Raw genomic sequence first — 27286 nt, 5'->3', positions numbered from 1 at the left:
GTTTTATAGTTTCTTTTTATTTAGCAGCAACATTTAGGAGTTGAAATTAAAGTTAGCAGAGTTGTTTATGTTTTTCTGAAAATTTTGATGTTGAATGGATTTTATTTTTATTTTTTAACTATAAAAAGTAATTTTTATTTTTAAAGTAAAAATTTTTTTAGTTACACTTGACATTCAATATTATATAAGTGTCAGGTGTACAGCATTAGTGGTTAATGTAACTTTAAGTTTTGTGCTCTCGTAATTTATTTTGGGAAATGCCATACACCAAAAGTAAACCGAGAGAGTTTCATGACAGTAAACAACTTTCTTTTTGCCTTGGAATCATCATTTCATAATTCAGCTAAGAAAATGTCATTATTGAAAGTAAAAACATTCAATTATCTTGTTTGTCTTCCCTTTAAATAACGCATTTTCTCTGATTAGTTCAGATTCTGATATTTTAGCTAATAGTGAAGGAGATTGTTTCAGATTCAGAAGTATTATGTTGCAATGTTAGTCAGATAGGCCTGAATTAGAATCTTAGATTTACCAATATTGGTTCTATAATCTTGGGTCATTAGTTCAATTCTCTTGGTAAAATGAGAAAAGTAATGCCAATTATACGTTGTTATGATGGGAACTAAAATGAATCACATATGTAACACCTACCAGAGTTCTAACCCCTGGTGGTCCGATACATATCATTTCCCTCTCTCCTCCCCTTGATTGTATTTGTCATAGAGCTGACTGCAAAGGTTCTCCATTCCCCCTTAGAGAAGCTGTGCAAGTCCTCCTTTCATAGTCTGGCACTTTGTTAGAAAATAATGCTGAAGCCCTTGTCAAGCTGGAGTCCAAGTTTATACCATCCAGAGGCCCTGGAGCTACCAGCCAGACCTGAGGCTCTGAACACAGAGAAACTTACTCTGCTTGTCAGGGCTCTTGCTTGATGGTCACACATCAACGGAGCCCTTGAAATAGAAGAAAAATGTACACTTTCAGTTTTGAGATTATGAACAGTGTGGGTTTTAAGAATTTTCTAGCTGTCTTCTGTGGGTTGTCATTTGAACAAATACCTCAACCTGCAGCTCAGCAGCAACGTATGTCATCTTGCCCTTTAAGACCTCGCCACCCACTGCTCTAAGACTGGCTACTTCCTCCTGAGGCTATGGAGACCTGGCCTGCACGTTCCCATTGCTTCTAGCTTCTTGTTGATATATAATAAATATTAATAATTATTCAATCAATCAATCTGCCGCCTTTCATTAGCACTAAATTTCTCTCACGGTATGAAAACACAGTTGACGTTTTATCGAAATTCAAGACTTTTTGAGGAGTCATTTTAATCTTTGATCTGAGTATATGTCTCTAGAAACATATATGCATACCAATATTCTCTTTAAAAAAAACTGTTAATGTCAAAAAATGTTTATTCTGCTTCTTGACATCTCCTTGTCTTTTCTTTCCTCACTTTTCACAATCTTTCTTTGTCTACATAAAATGCTCTCATTGTCTTTAGAAGCATTCAACATGCAGCACGAATATAAGATCAGTCCTCTTTGAAAATATCATTTTAGTGAACTATGAAAAGTTAGCTGTTACTGAAGTAATGCATCAAGTAATTCCACCATTGCTTTTTACCCAAAGGTCTACCTACTCTACCAGAGTCTGTAGCCTTAGAAACACCTGGCATTCAGTCAGAACACTTGCTTTCCTTCTCAGGTTGCCAGATTTAACAAATAAAAATACATGGCAGCCAATTAAATTCAAGTTCCAGAAAAACAATGAAAAAAAAATTAGGATAAGTATACCGCATGCAATATTTGGGCTCTACTCATATACTAAAATGCTATTCAGAGTTTATCGATCCTATATTTTATCTGGCAACTCTATTTCTTGTGCCTCGTTAGTGAATAAAATAACAAATTCAGTGTTGCTTCTGCTAACTCTTAGGGGTTCAATATGTGCCATTTGGTGGTGGTGGGATGGGCCTCTGCATTTGCATAAACACTGGGAGGACTTTGAACCAAAGGTTAAGGACTAAGTCAAAAGCGATGGTTTCGGTAGTCTGGAAGGACTGAGAATATCAAAGAGCTCTCAAGCCACAGATTGTAATTCAATTTTCTTATTTGCTTTATGCATTTCTCTTAAAGGCAAAAATGAAAATGGCTCAATTAAAATAGTACAGAGCAGCAGACTGCCTCTGAATATGTGTTACTCGTTTATTCATATTCATTCTTTCATTCATTCAACAGATATTTGTTGCAGGTCTAATATGTGTCAGGAACTGCGTGGCAGTTTTAGAAACATTTTTATGTTTACTTATGTTGAGGGTCAAGGGTACTGTGTATAGCTGGATTTTAAGGGTGATTGTTTAATAACAATGGCTGTAGATGCCTAAGTCATGCTTCTTGCCTTCTAATCAAACATCAGTGATAGATATCATCTGTATGCAGGATAACTAGTGGTGTGTATTTTATTAGAGGTCTTTTGGTTTCACCTTTACCAAAGAGCATATACTGAGAAGATTATGTTATAACAATGCCAATATTTATAGATATGTAACCACAACTTTGAAAAGAAACTTTCCCCATAGCACCAAGTTAAATTATGACTCATTTTATATTTTTAGAAACCAGAAGGTCAAAATATTGTTCTGGTATATTGCTTCATCTGTTAACATCAAATGGCTCCTCTCCATTGTCTTTCTTAATTTTTAAGTAATTTTGACCCATTCTGAGGTTATGGGGAATCTTACATGTGTTTGATTGGATTTAATCAAATAGGCTGTGCAGCTTTTACTATGCCTTGTAATTTTTTTCATTACAATAAAAAGCCTTTTAAATCACTGCTGCTTAGAATTATATTGAAAATACTTGTGATACTTTTATATACAGTGAGTTTAATGCCAGGATGTGAAAGCAAATTGATTGTAGGCAATTCTGTGCTTGAGCACCCCAGAGTAAAAAGAATTACACCAGTAACCCTGGGGACCCCTGCTCTCGAAAAGGCTGTTTGTGCACTCAGACATTCACTGGCAGGTGACAAAAGAAGGGATTGCTTAATTCTGATCAGAAAGTGTACAAACACATTTTAATTCAGAGAAATAACTTTTGGAGGGGAAAAACAGCACCTCAAGAGACATTTATGTTATAATGTTTTTAATTCAGTAAATTAGCTGCAAGAAAAGTGTGTTGCCTTTTCAGTAAGCTCTTGAACATCTTCTAACAGTGACCGAAACGCAGACCTCTTGCCATCTGGAGGGTGTGTTGGGTGTGGAGGGGCTTGGCTGGATCAGCAGATAAAACCCTCATGGACTTTTTACCCCTGACACTCTGGTCAAAGTGAGAAGTACTTGGGGCTTTTAACCAGAGTCTCTAATGACACATACCTCAATCAGCCCGAGGAGCAGCTGACGTGTTTTAGGAGTGACCTTAGACTGTCATGCAAGCATTAGAGAGAATGAATTAATATTTTTGGGAGGGGCCCTTGGTCGAGATTATGATCCCTGAAGAGTTGCTCTTGATTTTCCTTTCCTGGATCTTCAAGGTGAAATGTTCAGGAAACCAAAGAGTCCTTGTTTTGTTTTCAGCGAAAACAAAAAACCAGATGTGTCAGGCTTGATTTTTAGCAGACACACTAACAGCATAGAATTGTTCCCGTCCCTTCCAAGCTTAGCTGGTGCAAGTATTGAGGGCGGGGGCAGAGGTGAGAAATAAAGAGATAGAATATGTCTATTGATACGGGCCATTTAGGGAAAATCTATACAGACAAGTGGGCCTGGAGACAATGATTTTGGTTCTAAATAAAAGTCAGGCCTCTCACATGCAAGCATGTTTCTGTCAAGGACGTGACCTCGAACAACTTCTAGAAGGAATCTCATAACACAGTGGACACAACCACTCATTGGAACTGAAGCCTCCTACCACCAGTTCCCTTGAAGAGGGTGCTCATCCAAGACCTTACCTTTGGATTCTCATACTTGCCTGTGCAAAGCTTCTCCATGAATGTCATTCACATCAGGTTACAATGACCGACTTGTTTTGAGAGAGGTAGGTCCTGCAATGGGGTGTAAGAGTGCAGACCCCAGAGCCTGCTGCCTCCCTTTACTCCCAGCTCTGTCATTAATTAGCTGTACAGCTTTAGGCAAAAGTGTGCTTCAACTTTTTTCCCCTTTTCATCTGTAATATAGGAAGGATTGAGTTAAGACATGTAAAGTCCTTGCTTACTACCAATGTATTCATCTTCGCTAGTGGGCTGGGAGCTTTGCTTGCTGAGGCTGCATGTTATTTTCACAGTCACATACGTATGCTTAGAAAATGAAAGTGTATGAGCATGAAGAGGCACTGAGAGCATTTTTCACATGTTTATTAGAATTATTGCCCCTGACCACAGTGGGGACCTGATCAACAACAAAGGCACAGGGTCATTTAAGTCCTTGTGATAAAGTGTTGTGTGCAAACATTGTTCAACGGTGGGTTCTCAGGGATCGTCTGGCCCAGTATTTTCATTCTCTAAATAACTGCAGCCCAGGGAAGTGAGTCCTCTAGCCAGGTTTGGGCAATGCCAGTACAATGCCCTGGTCACCTAGTGGAGTGTCCATTCCCTGACACCAGGCTGGTCTTTGGTACAACACAGATTCAAGCCAGTCATTGTTAGGAGGCCCTAATTTTCCTTCTGAAAAAATATCCCCTCTTGCAAATTTCCTAAATTTGCCAACTTCATTGTGGAGCTTTACATTTTTATCATTCACCCTTCTGAACATCAATTCTATTCTTCCACCTGTCAGGGATGGTCCCTTTGCTTAAAACACACCTTGTGAATTCCTACCATGATAGCTTTGTTCATGTTGCATCTCTTATCTGGAATGGCCTTTCTGCTCCAACCCATTTTACAAGGTCCTATTCAGTGTTACCTCTCCCATAGAGCCTTTATTAACTATCTGAGTTCACAGCGAGTTAATTGAAGCAGGTAAGGATTAATGCCACACTCTGTTTTGATAAAGTAGAACCAGTAAACAACCATGCTATCTTGTGGTCCTTTTATGAATATTACTCAACGTAGACCTCTGCTCTTTTTAGGCCAGAGCTGAGTGTGTTTCTACACGCAGTCTGACCATCTGCACTATAGACTAATGCAACTTCTTGTTGTCTGGTCTTCCTGAGAATGCATTATATAGATTGCAGCTCATTTAGAATGCAGCTGCCGGGGTCGTGACTCACACAGAGATTAATCATTACGCCTGGGTTAGCTTCATTACTTTGACTACCCATTACATCTTGCTGAGATTATAAAATGTTGCTTTTAACTTACAAGCCCTATGCTAGCATCCACTTACTTCCAAGATATGCATTTATGCTGTTTTCTTTGGTATTATCAGGTCACTGGAAATTGCTAGTATTTCCCATAAGCTTTGACTTCAAAAATTAAGTCATGCTGAAGTTTTCCAACATCAGCTTGAGGGGTATGTGTAAAAAAGAAAGTAAATCATGTGCTTCATTATAAGTAATATGAAAAATTACAGGGCATGTACAAAGAACTGGGTTGAAAAATTTAATAGAAGAACCCAGCTTTTCTTTGAATTAAAAATAATAATGACATCACACAAAAAGGATTTTCCTGCAATTGTAGAGTTATTAATTAAAATACTGCCACATTGGTGCAAGCCATCTGCATTTTCTGTGGTATTATCCCGTTCCCTTCATCCTGTGATTCAGCTCAACCCTGAAAAAATAAAAGAATTCAGAAGATAAATGTTGCTATTACTCCCAGTCCACAGTGAGTGCAAGTGGAAAAATTAAGGACAAAGATATTTACCAACAAAAATTACTGCATAAATTGAGCTCACAGAAATGAGTAAAAGCCACAAATAAAGATGGGCTCTATTAATTTCCCCCAAATCTACATCCATATGAGGTCTCTATGGGAATAAAAAGAAAAAAAATGCTTAAAATAATAAAATTTTTGAAGAACGTTGTGGAAGTGGGCTTGACTCACTTCTCCAATTGTGTTTCCTGACATTTATATTTTAATTAAGTTAAAATTAAATCTTAAATGGTATGTCACATATATGTGAACCTGAAGAAGAAATGGAAAATTAAAGATGTTGTGATTGATTATATTTTAGAACAAAAGTTGTGTTTTAGAGTTTTAATCCTTGTGTGAAATTGTGAATATCTATTTTCTTAGTGGGAACTTAGAATTGTCTGTAGTTCTTTGTACAGCTAACGAGGATGAACTTATTCCTGGTCAATCTCACAAGTTTGATGAGGCCATCATAAAACATGACTGACAAGTAAATATTGAATTGCTAATAATAACAAAATATAGGGAGGATTTATTCTATGCCAGGTATTATTTTAAGCACTTTATATGCAGTAACTTGTGAGGTTGGTATTATTGTTATCTTCTTCACAGATGAAGAATCTGAGGCCCAGAGAGGTCAAGAAATTTGACCCGTTACATGGCTAGTAAGTTCTGGCACTAGGATTCAAACCCAGCTGGTCTGGCTCATGAATTTGTGTTTATAGCCCCATTATGATATACTACTTTCTGGAGTCAATGTAGAGGGGTATCCTTTGATAGTACCACAAATTATCCAAGATCTATATTATCAAAATAGGAATTAAAAAGCTAGGAGAACCAGAGACAATGGATTTGATGATTTCTTGATTAGGACCCAGGGCTCAAATTTATTCTATGGAGAAACAAGTTCTATCTTATAATCTAAATTTGTGATGGCAGATGGATGCTATGTGACTTTATCTGATGGAGAATGGAGGACTTTTGGAGCAGGAAGCCAGGTGCATCATTTAGAAGATAGTCTGAAAATATTCCTGCAATTTCTCACATATACTCCTCACTCCTGGATCTAAATGTTTGTGTTAAAGAATAGAATAATGATTTGAACTAGAACATAGACAAAATTAGAGAGCATTTGTTCATGTAGGTAAAGTAAGTCTTGACTAGTCAAACTAGCAGAACTTGCAGTAGTCAAACAAGGACCAGCCACAAAATAGAAGCAAGGACATGGAAAGTAAAAAGCATGCAAATTCTTATCCTAACTCTAGAATTAATGTGTCCCATGGATTCAATAATATCAGACCTTCTTCCTAGTTTCTTGGGAACATAAAGAACTGTATGCACCAGTGCCTTAAAATCTACGAAAGAATCATTTAATTTTTAAATTGTTATTAGGAAGGCCAATGCATTTATCTAACAGTATGAAGTGTTCTCCTGTGTTGTTCTTTTTTATACCATTGGATTGTGATTTCCTTTGACCAAGGACATTTACGTTTTAATTTTTTTTACCATGCCTTGAATAGAGCTTTTCACTCAGGAGACCTTCTATATGTGTTGACACTAATGTAAAAGCTGTAGTTTGGTCCAGTTGCCAAATGTGCATGAGATACTGACTAGTACTGTATAACAGGAGCTGTGCTAGGCATAGGGACATGGAATGACTTAGATGTGGGCCCTTCCCTTATGGGACTTAGCCTTGTTTCTTTCCCTGAAAAGCATTTACCTGTTGTGATCATTAGTTAGGGCCTGTCAGTCATGCCACAGATTTCATCTCCAGTGTCATATTCCTGCTGGAATCAGTTTGTGTGTCTCACCCTGAGCCACTAAATCCTATGAACTGGTGAAAACTTGTCTGCTATCCATCATTTGGGGACTTGGTAAGTGCCATTTTGAAAAACAAACAAACCCACCAACAATTTTAAAAATATTCTTTAAAAACAATAAACAAACACCCAAGTAACTAACACACAGATCTAATGCAAGTAGCTGTATTTGAAGAATGAATAAAATATTGAGAGGAAATGGTGGGAGTGTTTCATGAACAAGATAATAGTTGACCTAGGTCTTAGCAATCTGATAGGTTCTGCTTGCAGAGATGAGGACATGTGTCATTTTAAATGGGAAGAAGAGTGAGCAAAGACATGGAAGTAGGAAAGCATATGATGTTAAAGAAATGGCATGACATATTTTAGAAGGAATTAGTTAATTTTGATGAAATGTACTTATTCTGAACAACAATAAAAACAGTGTAAAAACTAATGATTGTGCAAGGAGTTTACAAGGGATAAGATACTTGCCTGGAGAAGTATCTTAAACTTAAATTATAAATTCAAAACTAAATCTTACAATAATTTTTCAAAAAAAGAAGTGCAAGACTTGTGTATTGAAATAAATTGAAGAGGACAACCTAAATAAATGGTAAAACATCCATGTTTGCCATGAAATAGCAAGAATCCTCAAATTGATTTACAGATTCTGTCCCTACCAAAGTCCTAGTTGTCTTTTTTTAAGAAATCGACAGACAGATCCTAAAACTCATATGGAAATATAAGAGACCCAGAATAGCCAAAATAATCTTCAAAGAGTACAAAGATGGAGGATTCACACTCACAATTAAAAAACTTACTACAAAGCTTACAATAATTAAGACTGTGTGATATTGGCATGAGAATAATCATATAGATCAATTGGACAGAACTGAGAGTCTAGAAATAAACATTTATGGTCAATTGATTTTCTACATGGATGACAAGAGAATTCAATGGGGGGAAATAGTCCTTTGAACAGATGGTACTGGAACATCTGGATCCACCCCAACCACACACCATATAGGGTGTCCCAAAAATGTATACACACTTTCACAGCTGGTAACTCACTTAATTTTCACTCCTTTTCAGGTTTAACCGACTTGAAATAATGGGTGAAGCTAGACTAAGCTTTAATCAAAGAAAATTTATCCAAAAGTGCCACAAGACTTTTTTTTTTTTATGGGCATACATAAAGGATAAAGTTTATGGTACAAAAAAAAAAGTTTACGGTACAAAACCAGCAACAGCCGATGAATTGAAGGTGCACAAATAACAAACGAAATGATTTTTGATGTTTGCAGTTTCATTGCTTGGCGTTATCAGCAGTGCCTGGATCAGAACAGTCATCAATTTGAAAACCAGCATTGACAAAAAAAAAAAAATTTCATTTCTGTAGATTCTTTTAAATTTTGAAGATGAACTGTATGTTAATAAACATTGACTTTATAATCATTCAAAGTGTATATACTTTGTGGGGGACACCCTGTATATAAAAATTTGTTTAAAATAAATCAAAGACCTAAATCTAACAGCTAAAATTATAAAACTCAGAAAAATCTAATTGTAAAAGTTTGTGTTCTGGATTAGGCCATTATTTCTTAGTAAAATAACAAAAGCACAAGCAACCAAAGAAAATAATAAATAAATTGTACTTCATCAAGTCAAAATTTTTTCCAAGGACACTATCAAATAGGTAAAAAGACAATCCACAGAATGGGAGAAAATATTTGTAAATCATATATCTGATAAGGATTTAGTATACATAATACATAAAGAACTTTTACAGCTGAACACTGAAAAAACAACAACAATTTAAATGTGGGCAAAGTATTTGAATAGACATTTCTCCAAAGATGTTATGCAAATTTTCAAATAAGCATATCAAAAGATGATCAACATAATTAGTTATTAGGGAAACAAAAATCAAAACCACAATGAAATACTACTTCATACCCACTAAGATAACTATAAACAGAAAGGTAGATATTAACATGTGCTGAAAAGTGTGTGGAAAAATTAGAACCTTCACACATTACTGTTGGGATTGTAAAATAGTGCAGATCCTCTGGAAAACAGTTTGTTAGTTTCTTAGAAAGTTAAACATAGAGCCCGGCCAGCATGGCTCAGTGGTTAAGTGTCGACCAATAACATGGTTCAATTCCCGGTCAGGGCACATTGTGGGTTCGATCCCCTGTGGGGGGACATATGATATCTGTCTATATATTTATTATATATCAATCAATGTTTGCCTGAGTTCAGTGTACTACAACATTATTAAATGGGGTCAATATATCTGTGTAACTGGTAATATACGAGATCCCATATAATAATGTTGTAATGCACTAAATTCAGGCACATATTGATAATTAGCTCTTTTGTTCAAATTAGGAGCATAAACTCTATTCTTCTATCTATTCAAGAACTATTAAACATTTAAAAAATATTACAGATGTTGAAACTCACTGAAAAAAAAAAGTGATTAAATAAAATCCTTTAGTTTACTGATTTTACCATAGTTAAATGTTCCCTGTGACAATCTGGTTTACGTTTATAGTAAACGAAATGACTCTCTTTTATTAATAGGGAGCTCCATGTTTCAACTATATTGCCCATTGAATATCACAAAAGGAAGATTTTATCTTGTTTATTAGCTGCCCTCTTGAGAGTCATCACCAATTTATTTGCTGTTCAGTAGGTCTGCTGATTGAAAACTCAGATAGGGCAAAGTGCTTCCAAACCCATCTCAATTTTATGGGGTGACGAAGACCTATGGGCAGAAGCAAACTTTTAACCTTGTATTTGTGACCAAGAATGAAGGACCCACACCTAATCCTCCAGCACTTTTTGACCTGAATGAAGCCGGCAAGATCTTGAGTTTAAGTTTAGTGCCATGGGTCTATAGCTATAAATGAGATTCTTCATTTTGGCGGACTTGACTTGTCTAGTGATTCTTAATAGCCATCCACAGTCAAACTCAACAGAGCATGTAAAACTATCCAGAGAGAGGGTGTATTGTCAATCGTCAGGTATCCTTTAAGGCACTTAGACACTGGCTTGATTAGTTGGCATGAGTAAAGTATGAACAAAAGGGTGTGGGTATTCTCATTAGTCTACTTTCATGTATTTATTTATCAGACTTTTGGCATAATTTAGACATTAGGGAAGACATGATAAAGTGTTTGCAATAGGTATAGATTTACCAGAGTGATTCATAGTAAAGTACTTAGAGAGTAAATGCCATACTTTTAAAGTAAGTTGTGGCATATAAAAGTCTCAGTAACTTTCCACCCATTCTTTATTCATTGGAGGAACACTTACTAAACCCCTGTCACACATAAAATACTGTTTCAGGCATGTATTTTTCCTGGCCCGAGCATTTCAGGGGAAAAATGCATTAAAAATGCAAGAAGAATTTTGTAAATCATGAAAAGATCTGACTGAAGATGCAGTTGATCTTGGTGATGGGAATATTTATTTTTTCTACATTTTCAGTATTTGAAAAATTTTCTCTAATGAGTACTTATCTTCTCTCTCTCTATAAAAGCCTAAGTGATTGAATGACCAAACAACTGGTCGACCGATCACTATGATACGCACTGACCACCAGGGGGCAGACGCTCAACAAAGGAACTGCCCCTGGTGGTCAGTGCACTCTCACAGCAGGAGTGCCACTCAGCTGACCAACAGGCGCCAGGCGCCAGGCTCATGGCTGGAGAGTGCAGCTGCAGTGGGCGTGAGCCTCTAACGCCTCCGTGGCAGTGCTACTGAGCAGCAGCAGCGGCAGCAGCTGCAGCAGGGCGAGATGAGCGGGAGTGGTGTGGGGATCTGGCCGAAAATGGCAGTCTGACATCCCCTGAGGGGCTCTGGATTACGAGAGGCCACAGGCCAGGCTGAGAGACCCCACTGGTGCACGAATCTGTGCACTGGGCCTCTATTTACTTTAATAATCAAAACAACAGAACAACCACAGGAATAACAAAACATAAAACAGTTCTGTCTTTGACAGAGGAGATAAAGACAGAGAAAGCCTCAGCTTGAAGGAAGATTGCAGACAGGGTTGGCAGGAAGAGGTTTTATTCTTTGACAGAGGAAATGAAGAAAGACTATATAGGAAAAAATTGGGGGATGATCTTCATGACAAGCAAACACAAATTGCCAGACCTGGGCCCTCCTATTGTTTGACCTTACTTTTCTGACCTCCTCTAAAAGTCTGCAGTTTGCCTCTCCTTTCTCCTGCTTGTTGATTCCAGAAGCCTGGACCATGCCTACCCTCAAAACTTCAAATGTTTTTTCTTTGTCCCATAAATAAAGTTTAATCTCTTTATCCAGCCATTGAATAAAGTCATCTGACTGGTCATCTGACTCTTAATGGTACTACCCAATTTTAATGTTCATTAGATACCTCCATTAACTTTCCTTTGACACTGGCCAATCCTGAGTCCTCTGATGAAATTTTATCATTTCTTCTTCCAGCCTAAATTTGGAACCTTTGTTCCTCACTTTCTGACTAAATAACTCCTAGACATCACTCAAAGCTAAATTGAATAGTTCAATTCACAATGCTTACACACAGGGCATCATTTGATTATCTCTTACTTTGGTACTATTTTGGCACACATTGTGCAAGGTTTTGACTTGAAATATCACTTAACATTTGTGTTATGTTTCTCTCTCTCTCTCTCTCTTTCTCTTCACTTTATTTCTCACAATACTCCTATGAGGTAAGAGTTATTCTTATTATTATTTGGCAGACAAGAAAACAAAGGCACTAGATTTACACTAATATAGTAGCTACTATATGTGTTGATTTTAGTTTAAATTAAACCAAAAATATTTAAAAGCTTTATTCCTCAGTAATGTTAGCCACGTTTAAAATGACCAGTTGTCACATGTGATTAGGGATTACTGTACTGGACAGCATAGGTTATTTCAATCATCACAACATTCTATTGATTGGCCAGTAGCAGCCTACGTGGTTAAATGACTTTCTCCAGGTCAAATGGCTGCTTAGTGTCCGTCGGAACTTTGAACCCAGTCTGCCTGGTTCCATGTTAACATGAGCACACGTGCATGAACAAACACACATACATGCATGCACTCAGGCACAATACATGCTCACTGAGAACTGAAGGACAAAAGGACTTAATAAGATGGTCATGGAAGCGGAGTTTTCACTGCCAAATGAAGTGCAGGAAAGGGACAACTGCTTTACGCAATCTCATGCCACCTGTTTTAGGTGGAAAAGCAAGAGGATATAAAGAAAGGCCCTCAGCATAGAGATCCAAGGCTCGGTGCTAATGCTCACTCATCACACCCACAAATATGTAACTTTTGACTTACCCAAACAGAGGTTCTTCATCTTAGGTTGAGCTTCTAGGGACTATGAAACATCTACTAAATTGTAAAAGTTCAGTATATTTGTGTCTGTGCGCTCTTTTTTTGTTGGGAGAAAACCCATAATCTTTATCAGATTCCCAAAGGGATGTGTGACTCCCAAAAGTGTAAGAACCAGTGGGGTAATGAATCAATTGTATCTTTAGTCTGGAATTTGAACATGATTATTACTCTTAAAATTTGAGTTATTAAGGAACTTTCACTCATTTTTTATGATTATGTAAATTGCTACCAACATTTCAGAGGCTAATATAGCAGAATCTATCAAAATTTAAAAATGTTCTTTGAATCGGCAATTTTCCATACGAATATCTGTCCTGCAGAAGTACCTGAGTATGTATGTGCACAAAAATAGGTGTACAGTCATCCACTGTATCCTTGTATGAAAAATGGGAAATGACCTGAATGTTCATGAATAGAATGATTATTGATGCAATATTTGTAATATTATACAGCAGTAAACAAGGATGAGACAGATCTATTATTGTAAAGATCTTTAAACAGATCTTATATAGTAAAAGGCCAATATGCAAATCAACCCAATGGCAGAATGACCAGTTGCTATGACACACACTGACCACCAGGGGGAAGACGCTCAACGCAGGAGCTGCCCCCTGGTGGTCAGTGCGCTCCCACAGGGGAGCGCTGGTCAGCCAGAAGCCGGACTCCCTGCTCCTTAGTGCTGCCTTGGAGGCTCACTGCTGGCAAGCACAGCGGCAGTGGCAGGAGTCTCTCCCGCCTCCATAGCAGCGCTAAGGACCCCCTGAGGGCACAGGCCAGGCTAAGGGACTCCCTCCCAGTGCACGAATGTCGTGCACTGGGCCTCTAGTTATTTCATGAAAGGAAAATTGAGAAAAATTTACAATTTTAAAAAGCTTACCAGTAAATGTGTAGAAATAAGCTTGGAGCACTAATCCTTAACAAAGAAGGAAATAGAAAGCTGGGAGATAGCGGCACTAGAGGACCTTTTACTTTTTACTCCATCTGTTTCTGTACTGGTTGTATTTTTACAACAAAAATGCTTATATATTTACCTATTGCTATATAGTTAAACAAAAATTTTTAAGCAAGAGAAATTCGTACTGGACTATAACATAGAGCCTTAATTTACCATAAAAGTTGATGTTTCTTTTTTGTAACTTAGATTTCCCATATTTAGTGCTAAGCAGCATACATTTTTTTATGTCAAATCAGTGAGTGTATGCAGTACACCAATGTCATCTTCATAAAGTAGTGCTTTGAGTAGGATGCATTCTTGGACAATTGTTTCTCTGTAGATCTTCAGTCCGCAATATAATACCTAAATACCCCCAATGATAATAATGATGACATCAATGACAATGACAGGGATGATGATTTCTAACAATGACTGAATTCTATATTCCAGGTACTGCTCTAGATGCTTTGCTAGTAGTAAACTCATTTAATTGTCACAACCACCCCATGAGGTAGGCACTACTATTATCCTCATGTTATAAATGAGGAAACTGAAGCGTAGAGGGGTAAAGTAATTTGGCAAGCCCACCTGGCTCCAAAGGGGCAGAGCTGGGATTTATGTGGTCTTGCCATGAGGCTCTTCTGGCTCAAACCCAGCTTTCCAACCTTATCTTTCATTCACCTCCAGTCTTTCAACCTACCACACACACTGTGACTCAGCCACATAGCACTCTTCAGCATTTACCATTATCCCCTGTGTCTCTTTTGTACAATCTGGGAAATGCAGCTTAGAGATGCATGGAGCACAGTGGACCTGCTGCATGGGTCTTCGCCCATGCCATTTCCTCTAATTTCCACATCCTTTCAAGGCTCAGATTAAATGTTTCTTTCACGAAGCCTATCTTGCTTTCCTCAACTCAAATGTTCTTCCTTCTGCACTGTTCCCAAAGCCCTTCTTTGTCACTTCTCTAATAGCAATACATCAAATTCTGTATTCTGTAAGCCTCATTGCTGTTCATGTCTTCCCTCTCAACTAGACTCTAAAGTCTCTGAAGACAAGGTTCAACGTTTGTTCATTCTCTACAGTTGTATTGCCTTAACTGACATCTTTTTGAATTTATTTGAATTTGCAAAATTGTCAGGAATCCTGCTTAATATTTAGATCATTAGAGTTAATTAACTTAGAAGATTTCTGAGCAGAGTTTTATGTGTACATAGAAAAACTTAGAATTCCCATTTTAATGAACAAGTGTACTCAAAAGTTAATAGCAAAACCAAGGGTTTCATGTGTTATGTGTTTAAATAATACTGTAATAGTTGATACTAGTGTCAATAATAGTAGTAATATATGACACTTATATAGCTTTTCCAATGTGCCTATACTTTAACCATTGTGTTTGATATTTGAACAAATGTTTAAGGTTGGCAATATTAAATCTCTTTTTTGTAGAAAAAACTCAGGCTCACATAGATGAAAAGGAGTTGTCCATGCTCTCAGAGGTAGGCAGAATCTGAGTCAGGACTTGAAGTCTTGTCAGCCTGATCCAGAGCCCTTGCTCCTTATTCCTCGTGCTGACTTCCAATCCTGTGCACTGAAGCACTGGAAGGCAGCATTTTGTAATGGGATTAACACTGGGCTGGATCTTGGAAAACAAGACTTACAGTCCTGGTTCTTCAATTAATCACATAAACTTTGGATTGTCCTTCAACATCTGTAGGCCTCATTCGCCCAATGTGCTGAGGTGGATTGGGGTGTTGGATCAATAAATACCCAAGTTCCCCTCCGGTTCTATTCTCTGATTCTCAGAAGAAGCCAGAGTCTCTTTGATGTTTACCAAGTGTTACATATGGCACGTGTCAAGAGCTGTGAAAATTTTATTTAATCCACTATGTTTATGTTCTTCAACATAAAGGTGAAATATTTTTACATTTTCCAATGCATTTCTCAGTAATAACATAGCCAGTAAAAATATTTTTGTTCGTGTAGAGCAGTGCTATTATATCTTAGCCAAAGAAAAAGCACACTATTATATACTTGGTGGAGGGGAAAAAGCCTCATTTGTTATCAAGAAGGAGCAGCAATATAGTAATTATTATACTGCCCTTTCCCTAATTTGACTTAAATTAGTGACTTTAAGTTATCAGAGGTTATGAAATATACAGTATGCGCACATAGTAGACAAAAATATTGCTTGCTAGTACCTACGTTTATGACATTAATCTATCTCTCAATGATCTAATATAAAATAAACCATTTGAAAGCAATTTCATTGAAATACTTTCAGAAATGTTGAAATGAAAATATTAATCTTTTGGAAGTGTCATGTTGGATGCTTTTTTTTTTTTTTTTTATCTCAGGAAGATGGGTTAGGGAGTGCTGAGAATAAAGAAACAGCCACGAAGATGCAACACCAGGAGGCAAAGATGTCAGCCACTAACCAAGAGGGCTGTTTCTTTCGCACATTCCTCTTTCCTCCTGCCTCTCTTTTTCCCCCTCTCTGTCTTCTTCCTTTCCTCCTTCTACAATTATGATGGCTACACAAGATATTGTGCCGGGCACAGATATGCAGACATGAAACAAAGCAAGACCGTACCCCATGGAGTCTGTTCACTTGGGATTTTCCAGAGAGGTTGGTCAGGTTCCTTGGGGTCGGGGGCATGATCAGCTGAAGGGTCATACTTAGTCCACTCATGAATGCTTACTTTAGGCTGGTGCCTGCTCAACAGGTCCTTTTTAATATCCCTTTTTTTCAGACTCTCGTACAGTTCCACTCCTGCCTGTTAGGGTATTTTCCTACTCAGAGTACTTTCTCCTTAACCAAAATAAATAAATTAATTAATAGATTGCTAAATTTAGTCTTTTAAGAACATTGAAATAATTTAAATATATGTAAGTAAGGTCATACCAGAAAAATATAATTGAGACTTGGAGTTGCATGCATTTTTATACACCTGATACACAGGAGTATTTTAAGCCTACCTATATGCTTTCTTTGTTATAGGAACAAAGGGGAAATCTACCTCAAATATTATTAAAACTCTTCAGCGACTTATCGCTTCCCCTAAAATAAAATCTAGTCTGCTCTCTCGGGTCCAGGATGACTTGGCCCTTCTCTACCTCTGCCTTTTCTTGTCTCTTTCTTGCGCCTTGAATATGCCATGGTTTTTTGCAATTTCATCTTCTCCAACCACAGCGTTGATTTCCCTTGTTGCCATTAGGCTATGGTGTCTAGCTTGTTTGTACCTGCTTACTTGTTTATCATCTGTTTCTTCCCAGAATGTGAGCTCTATGATGGACTTTGTCTCTCTTGTTTGCTACTATATCCACAGGGCCAAGCATAGGTGCATGGTACATATATGCTGAATAAATGAATGAAAAAACAAATAAGTGGGTGTTACTCACTTGAAACTTAGAAAAAAAAATGGAATGGTCACTATTCTACTAGATGGAATAAAGTTTTAAAGGTATAAATTTGAGGGGCCACAACTTGGGATGCAATCCCAGCTTTATCGTTTACAAACTCTGTGACCTTAGGAAATTACTTAAATTCTTTGTGACTCAGTTTGTAGAGAACGAAGATAATGATATCTACCTCAAGGTTTGTAGAGATTATTAAACAAAGGAACACATCTACAGTGATCAGCAAATGCTAAAGAATGCTTAGGAAGTTTCATATTCAAGAATTTCAGAAATGCTTATCAACCACTAGGATTTGAATAGTAATGAAAGTGTGCGGAGGTAGGGTGTCCCATGGCTCTTTGCTGGGTCCAGTGTGTGAACCTGAGAGCTGGGAGGACCATAATGCTTCCTTTTGTATGGCTGGCCCAAGACCTCCCAAATGCCCATGGCCCTGACTGGCTTTCCTCTATCCACTGGTTGGCTCAGTGGATAGAGCAGTGGTCGGCAAACTGCGGCTCGTGAGCCACATGCGGCTCTTCGGCCCCTTGAGTGTGGCTCTTCCACAAAATACCACGGCCTTGGCGAGTCTATTCTGAAGAAGTGGCGTTAGAAGAAGTTTAAGTTTAAAAAATTTGGCTCTCAAAAGAAATCTCAATCGTTGTACTGTTGACATTTGGCTCTGTTGACTAATGAGTTTGCCGACCACTGGGATAGAGCATTGGCCTATGGACTGAAGAATCCTGGGTTCGATTCTGGTCAAGGGCACATGCCTGGGTTTGCAGGCTTGATCCCCAGAAGGGGGCATTCAGGAGGCAATCGATCCACGATTCCCTCTCATCATTGATGTTTATCTCTCTCTCTTCCTCTCCCTTCCTCTCTGAAATAAAAAACATATATATTTAAAAAAGTCGTTAGCACATAGGTGCAGTGTGGAGCTGGCTGTAACCGACAGTATTTCACTAACAGTTCAGAGGAAAACAATAGTGAGATAACTCAGCTAATGTCTGCCCAACTGCCAGCCGCCAGAGCATCAGGGTTTCGCTGGGCAAAAATGACAGTACATTGACATTTGTTAGACTCTACACTGGAATTAGATTTGGAATCAAGGTTTATAACAGGCTGAGAGCGATTCATCAGTTCATTTTTTTAGATAGATGAGCAGTCCCTTGTTTTCTTGGAAACTCGGACCTGAGCAGATGTCGTTCAGAATGTGCACCCTCTTGTTTTCATTTGAGCAGATACAGGGTGAGTTTCTCCCAAGAGATTCAATATGTTGCCCTAAACAGAAGAACCTAGAATCAGAGAGAATTGCCATATTAAAGTCAGATACTACAGATATGGGTGGATCTTGTAAAACGCAGTAATTCCAGGTAGGAGAGACAGAAACTCAATCTGGCCCTTGTTCGACTATCAATATCCTTTATTTGCATAATTAATTTTCCTGGATTGAAAGGTAAGTATACTTTGTACGTATTTAGAATGTCTAATGTTTACCTGGCTTACTCTTTGGGGATCTTCATGAGCTCAAATCAAGCACTAAGCCCCTATTTCTACATTTAGAGAACTAGATAGATTAATACTTGCCCTAGAATATTTATGATACACATGAGGTAATGTTAGATTTTTCAAAGGACGTCTCAAAATACACAATGAATTTTAGTTCTTAAGATGCTCCCAGTGCATCTTCCACTTATGTTTTGGGCCTAGGAATGCTCTGGCACTTGCAAGTTTAACCTTAAGCACGTTAAAAACACCTGCTACTTTCTACTATGGATAATAGCTCCTTTTGTGTCACACATCATGCCGAACCCACTGTATACCTTCAATGCTTTCCCTATTTAGTCAGTGAGGAAATTGATGCTCTGAGAAGTTAAAACAATTTGCCTGTGGCCACACCATCTTTAAGTGGTGAGATCAGAACTTGAACACAGGTCTATCGAGTCCCAAACCTGTGCCTAGTACTTCAGACCTACTTTATCCACCATGATTAGGCAGAATGGAAGGATGGAGTGCCCTGTTTAATCAGCCTTCTGGTTAATAAAATGTTACAGATATAATAGGGCAAGTGAGTGGCAAGAAAATAAGTATTAACTCTGTGTGTGTGTGTGTGTGTGTGTGTGTGTGTGTGTGTGTGTGTGTGTAACAATAGCAAGAATAAGAGTCAGAACTGCCACAAAAATAATATGGGTGTCATGTGAAATCCTATGCCCCCTTTCACTGTGTCTCTAATTAGAGACAGAAAGACTCCACTGAAAGCAGATAGAAGAGATTTCTGCTTTTTTTGGGGGGGGGGAAACATGTTGAAGCTCCCTAACAATTTTAATACTATGAATCTAGATAACAGAGACCCACAGTGAATGGGATTTAATCTTTGCCGACTCGGAAGGTATTTCAAAGCTTTTCAGTGCTTCATGGCCATCATTGTGACCATCAATTATGAATCCTGAAAAGAGAGAAAATATTGAGTTCCTGGCGAAATGAAGGCTAGCTAAGACAAACTTTATTATTTAAAATTTTTTAAAAAATCTATTACTAAGAGCCAAAGTTTCCCCTAGATCAGGAGTCTGCAAGCTTTTTCTTAAAGGGCCAGTTAGTACATATTTACTAAGCTATATGCACCATATGGTCTCTGTCATAACATTGGACTCTGTCATTATAAGCTGCAGTGGCCATGGACAGTATGTAAATGACTGAGTGCGGCTAGGAATGGTTTTATTTATAAAACCATTTGGTGGTACGGATTTGTGATTTTCCAACCCCTGCCTCAGATTAAACATCTCAAAATTGTCAGACATATTTTCTTATCAAAGCCAGACCCCAAAACCAGTTCACAATGGTTTAAGATCACCTCAGAGCCCTAATCCATTTGGCTCTGTGGATAGAGAGTCGGCCTTCGGACTCAAGGGTCCCAGGTTCGATTCAGGTCAAGGGCATGTGCCTTGGTTGTGTGCTCAATCCCCAGTAGGGGCTGTGCAGGAGGCAGCTGATCGATGATTCTCACTCATTGATGTTTCTAACTCTCTATCCCTCTCCCTTCCTCTCTGTAAAAAACCAATAAAATATATTTAAAAAATTTTTTTAAATCACCTCAGAGTCTTTTTCTTCTTATGTATGTTGGAGACAATGTAATCAAAGATAAGATAATACAATGTTAATTGGTGTCTTTAATAAAGAGAGCCAATAGAATAAGTGTATTTTGGAAGTGATTACCAACATTAAAAAAAAGTTCTTGGAAAAAAGAAAGGAGTTCTCAGAATAGCCTCTTGGAAATTAACTAGGACCATCAATTAGGCTGAAATAATCTCCAAGGATTTAGTTGACAGATAGCCAATGCTCAATCTAGTGACTGTGGCCAAAAATTATTTGTGAAAGTAGCTAAAATGAATTTAGAGGAAATTGTAATTTTTCCCTTTAGTTATTTAAGTGGCAAGAAACCCATCAAAATAATGACAGATGTTACAAGCTGACTTTGCTCCATGGAAATGATGTTCAAATAATATAGTGCCTGAGCTCCTTGGCCTAATTACCTAGGCACTATAGTGACAGAGAGTTTAGAAATATTGAGGTAGCTATTGATAAAACATGTGGAAAATGTGAATATTCTTCAAATTTCTGACAGCAGAGATGGACACTGAACTCCTGGATTAATTGGAGAGCTTCTCTGGATTTAGCTCATTTCAGGTCCACTGAGTGTGCATTAGAATCAGTAGGGGCCTTTCTGTGGGAGATCATTCTTACCCATGATTTTTAAAAAATATATATATTTTATTGCTTTTTTACAGAGAGGAAGGGAAAGGAATAGAGAGTTAGAAACACTGATGAGAGAGAAACATCGATCAGCTGCCTCCTGCACACCTCCTACTGGGGATGTGCCCACAACCAAGGTACATGCCCTTGACCGGAATCGAACCTGGGACCTTTCAGTCTGCAGGCTGACGCTCTATCCACTGAGCCAAACCGGTTAGGGCTTACCCATGATTTAGAACAGGGGTCCTCAAACTTTTTAAACAGGGGGCCAGTTCACTGTCCCTCAGACCTTTGGAGGGCCAGACTATAGTTTAAAAAAACTATGAACAAATTCCTATGCACACTGCACATATCTTATTTTGAAGTAAAAAAACAAAAAGGCAAAAACACCCGCATGTGGCCTGCGGGCCGTAGTTTGAGGACGCCTGATTTAGAATATTATAAACCACTCTCTCTTTTTTTTTCTTTTTTAAAGAAACAAAGTCTGCCATTGACTCACGTGTGATTTAAAAATACCCAATGTATGAAGAATACCTGTTCACAACACTCAGGCAATTCTACAGAGGGGAGGTTTTGGGTAGGGACATCTTTGGAGCTGCTACTAAGACATTGTGAAACCTGGATTAGTTGTATGACTCATGTTTAAAGTCAAATCAATAGTATGCTTAAATTCTTTGTGAGGATTAAGAGACATGAGAAAACATTCTATTCTATAAAATAGATACTAGTAAACCATGATCATTAATGTTGTTAAATGATTGTCTTAAAATACTATATTAATATTTAGGCAAAACAAAAATTCATTCAAGGAAAAATCAGTCAACTCTTCTCTTTCCTTAAAAAAATATGCTTTAATTGAGTCAACATAATTAATGAAATAGCCAGGTATCAATATAGCCACAATGTTCATATTATCAAGGATTCCACTGTGCAGGTTCTCTGGCTATGGATTCTGAAGGCTTACAGAGAAATTGGGCATTACTTTCTTGACTGAGTGCATGGGGGCTTTGCCCCCTGATATCCTGTCCAGAGGGATTTTCTTGGTTTAATCTTCAACTATCTGTTTCTGTGCTACTTTGAAAAATGTTTACGCCTGAGTACTGAAATTCATAATTCTGCTTGTCCAAAATTCCTTGGGCCTGTTTACTAACGAGAGAAAGGCAAAGTTAATAGACTCAGGTGAGTCAGGATGTAAATAATCACTGTATTTTTCCCCCTGTTAGTCTTTCAAGTGCAAGAAATCTGGAGTTATTCAAATCACAATGTTCTTCCTAGATCCAGGCTATTTAGTTAACAAAGTTAGTCTTAGTTAGCTAACAAGGTAGGAAAAAGTAATGTATATTATAATTAGCAATATATTATTAGATACTAGAGGCCCAGTGCACAAAAATTCGTGCACTTGGGGGTGTCCCTCAGCCCGGCCTACACCCTCTCACAATCCGGGACCCCTCGGGTAGGGTCCCTAGGCCTGGCCTGAGATCAGGGCCTATTGGGGCTTTCCTTCCCCCAGCTGCAGGCAGCTGGCCCCACCCCTACGATCTGTGCAGCACTGCCCCCCCTCCCCTGCCACCGGTGATCTCCCTCTCGATGGCTTGGCTGGCCTGGGCCTCCCTCTGTGGGGCAGTCGCTGGCCAGCCGCACACCTGCCACAGAGTTGCCGCTGCCAGTGGCCTGGGCCTCCCTCTTTCTTTGCTGGCGATGGTGCCAGCCCTGTGAGGGGCTGTCTGCCTACCTGATTGCCCCTAACTGCTGGCCTGCCTACCTGATCACCTCTAACCACTCTGCCTGCCTACCTGATCACCCCTAACTGCTGGCCTGCCTACCTGAACACCCCTAACTGCTGGTCTGCCTGCCTGATCGCTCATAACCACTCTGCCTACCTGCCTGATCACCCCTAACCACTTGCTTGGGGGTGGGGCCAGCCCGGCGAGGGGCCGTGGTGGTTTTGGTCTCTGGTCATTCTGGTCGTTACGTTTATGGTGACTGGCCTTTTATTATATAGGATGATATTATAATATGTATATATTATAGAAGAATCAGGTGGCTTATTTTAGCTTGAAAGGAAAAACTCCAACATATTATTACTTAAATATAAATTTCTCCACAAATTTTATTTCATTTATAGTCTGTCTCTGGACTACCAACAAATCTTTGGTTCATTTCCCTAGTTAGCTTCAATTCTTCAGTACTTGAAAATCCATAAACCCTGCCATTTATTTCTTATCAAACTACAAGTCTTCTTGTTATGTTTCACGTTAAAAACAGGGCAAATGCTTCTTGAGCACTTGCTCTGTGTGAGATATTGTGTTAAATTCTTTGCTTGAATTTTTTTCATCTTTATGACAACACTCAAGGGAGTAAATGTTATTGTTATTTTAAAGATGAGAACACTAAATTTTAAAGAGTAAAATGGGTTAAGGACATAAAATTTACTGAATGGTGAAGCCAGTATTCAAATCTAAGGTAGTTTGATATGAAAATTCAGATTCTAATGTATGTCTCATAATCTGTTCTTTAAACTAATGAATTTATAAATTACAGATTAAACTGATATCTTGATATATATGTATTGCTCATATATATTATGTAAATATTGAGTATATGTATTATATGACATATATTACATAGGTACTATATGTTATAATATATTGTGTAGTTGTGTCATATTATATAATATGTATATACATATCTAAATATATGCCTATATGTTACACACACACACACACACACACACACACATATATATATATATATGTATATATATATATATATATATATATTTCATGTACATGTAAATAAAATTCACCAGTTCATTGCAAATGTAGCATAGATTTTACATGGTCACTTACATGTTTTCTGCATTTCTACAAAGGAATTTGCAATGAAAGCCATTAAATAGGATGCAATTTGTAAGCCTTTCATTAAATAATGGTTCTCAGCTGGATTTCTGAAAAAGGAATATTAATGCAACCATATGTAACTAGCATTGCAAGAAATTAGTGTTGCTGATTTAGTCTTGAATCAATCATTTTAAGCTATGCATTAGACTCTTTGCTGATACATTTCTTTCTCAGACAACTTAGCACAAATTGTGGTCTGAATACAGACGTGTTTGAGTATAATTTTTGTGAAATACCACTAGTATTTCAAGTTCGTTGGGTTTGGTTTGGAATGATCAAATCCATATGCAGAAAGTTAAAATGCTGCCACAAAAGGTCCACTGGCTAATTACTAATCTTTAACATATATGCTCTTGGGCATGAGGTTAGATGATAAGTCAACTTCCCAATGCAAATACCCAAAGCTAGATTTCTGGACAAGGGCGCTGGAATAAGGGTGTGGGTGTGGCTTCTCTGCATTAAAATATCTAAAGCCAAGGTTTGAAAATGCTTTGAGGCATTTTTTTTTAAAACTGTGTTATCAGGCCGGTTCTACAGCATATTCTGCAAGCTTGAAGTATTGAAATATGCTATCATCCATGTTTATTTTCTTAGTCACAAGAAGCTGTTGTAATAACAAAGATTAAGTCATCACCCAGTGACAATCAGAGCATTAGCTAAGAGAGATCATGAGAGGATGGGAAGCAGAAGAATTCTAAATACAACTAGATAAGACATGTCTTCTGGGGAGAGAAAAGGTATTAAGAAGCTTTGCTTGGTAAGGCATACAGATATGTGGCCACTTCAAAGTCTGAAATGTTCACTTCAGACAGAACTCTGGAACTTACACCATGATTGTATTTGATATTTCTCTTAATTTTCTTTTAGTCTATAATAGACCTCCCCCCACCCCCAACACACACACACACACACACACACACACACACACACACACACTTTAAAAGATGTTTTTATTGATTTTCAGAGAGAGAGGAAGGGAGAGGAATAGAGAAATAGAAACATCAATGAGAGAGAAACATTGATTGGCTGCCTCCTGCACACCCCCTACTGAGGATTGAGCCCACAATCCCAGCATGTGCCTTGACCAGGAACTGAACCGTGACCTCTTGATTCCTACGTTGACGCTCTACCACTGAGCCACACCCTCACGTTTAATTTGAGTTAGCCAGTTATTTTTTCTTCTTCTGGGAAATGGATCTTGTTGATTGCTTCCTCAGAGTGTCATTTAACTGGTTTCTCTACTTCCTGTACACTAGTGAGATAGAGACATTTGGTTAAATTATGGTTCAAATTTGTGGCCAAGAAGATTTCATAGGTATGGATGTGTCTTTCCTATTGCATCATATATACTATCCAAAAGCACGTAATATCTAGTTGATCAATCAGAGAGTAGCTTCCCAGATGGCATCAGCCTGATCTATTCATTATAAACTTTCCTATCAACCTTTCACCTAATAATTTTGGCATCAATGGATAAAGGATGTCTTGACCCATTATTTTAGTACGGGTTATTAAACTCTTGTAGAATGAAGTCTATTTCAGCTAAAAGGAGAAGATGTGGTGGATCACAACCCTTGAGAAATACCCAAGGGCACTAGATAGGGGACAGTACAACAGTACAGAACAACTGAACACAATGATTTAAAAGGGCAAGTTGGTGAGATATCTTCAACCTTCTTAGGTATAGTTCATAAGCATATTTGCTAGTGTTAAGCAACAGGAAAATCTGTAGTCTGGTGGAGCAGTCAAAGCCTCACCACATAATAACTCAAAGTCTCAAGAACTGAATGGCCCTAACCTTTATGCTCTGCGGGTCTCTTCCAATGGTACCCAGGTGGTGTTAGTCTCAGTCAAACCTCAGGTAAAATTCCAAGGAAGGTAATAAAGTTATTGTCATATCTATTTTAATGAATATTGTACACTTAATTCTTTCAAGATAAATATTTTGTTTAAACCAAGCAAATTGTACAGGCCAATTTGTCTTCCTCTTTCTTAGTATATTTTCCCCATAATAACAACTGTCAATAGAGGTGGCTTGAATGTCTTTAAAAGCAAACAATTACCATAAAATATAAAACAAAGAGCTTGGCCGGTGTGGCTCAGTGGTTTGAGCATCAACCAATACACCAAGAAATCACCAGTTTGATTCCTGGTCAGGGCACATGCCTGGATTGCAGGCTCAATCTCCAGTGGAGGTGTGCAGGAAGCAGCCAATTGATATTTCTCTCTCATTGATGCTTCTATCTCCCTCTCCCTTTCTCTCTCTCTAGAGTCGCATTATGTGATCATGGTTAAGCCACTTTGCTGAAGATTTGGGGAATTCATGAGAGCCAGACAACACAGACCATTCTGGAACAAACACTTCCGGTCATGAAGTCTGTCGTTCATGCTCTATCACAGGTGATCACCTGCGGAACATTTCTCTCCTTAGACCTAGGTCATGTTTCTGGGGCCCATGCCCTCACACCATGCCCGAGTCTCCTTTCCCCCTTTCTCTCTTTTCTTGTCTATGCACTTGGCTCCTCCCCATGGCCTGTGCGTAGTTAATATAAAAATAACACCTCTACCCATAGAAAACATTTCTGTTTTACATTGCTGGTTACTGCCCCCTTGTTGAAGGCGTTCCTTCTAGACTAGGCTCTAAACCTTGCCTTTGAAAACCATAAGTGTCCATTAACGAATTCCCAAGTAAAAGCAAATCACTTCCCTATTTGATACATTCAGCTGCCACTTTTAGAGTGTGACACACTGTGCTTGTTTCACCGTAGGTTCCCTTTGGAGAGAAGAGCAGAGATAGACTTTTCTGGGGAAGTGGTTCCAGGGAACAAGAAGTGGGATGGGGAGAGTAAAGCAATTCCAGGCTGCATTATTTTGCATTTAGCAGGCCACCAATATGATTAACAAGTTTGAACCCGTTGGCACTTTCTGAGGAGCTGTGCACTCGTGTAGAATTGTCCCAAAGAACAGAGGGGGAAGGCTGTTAGCCACTCCTGCACATAATAGACACTTGCTTGTGTGAGCGCGACCCAGTGTCACAGTGTCAGAGGCCCTACGCCAGGCATCTGAGGGAGGCAATGCAGGTTATGCCTGTGCAAGACCAGCTGCTGCCACGTGGCTTGGGTAAGAGATGGGCTGGAAGCAGAGAAGGTAGTGCCCCAAGTTGTTAAATGTCAACTCTAACACCACATAGGGTCTCAGAATTTTGGGGTTTGTAATCCTACTCTGTACCGTTCCTGGCTGTGTCAACTTGGACAAATCCCTTTACTTCTCTGAGCTTACATTTCCTCAAAAAATAAATAATAGCTACATTGGAAGATTAT

General features: G+C 38.3%; 1 long non-coding RNA gene across 1 annotated transcript in view; it reads left to right on the top strand.

Moving 5' to 3' along the window:
• LOC307111822 overlaps positions 1 to 26685 on the top strand; it is a 37446-nt gene extending 10761 nt beyond the window's left edge. The window contains exon 3 of the long non-coding RNA XR_013814624.1: positions 26237 to 26685. This is a non-coding gene — a long non-coding RNA (uncharacterized lncRNA). The remainder of the gene's footprint in view (positions 1 to 26236) is intronic.
• Positions 26686 to 27286: the final 601 nt, after the last annotated feature.

The sequence above is a fragment of the Cnephaeus nilssonii genome (assembly GCF_951640355.1).
Source record: "Cnephaeus nilssonii genome assembly, chromosome: 15".
In the NCBI taxonomy this organism is placed as follows: domain Eukaryota; kingdom Metazoa; phylum Chordata; class Mammalia; order Chiroptera; family Vespertilionidae; genus Cnephaeus; species Cnephaeus nilssonii.
The sequence above is the reverse complement of the archived record's forward strand: the minus strand, read 5'-3'. Positions and strand labels throughout refer to the sequence as shown.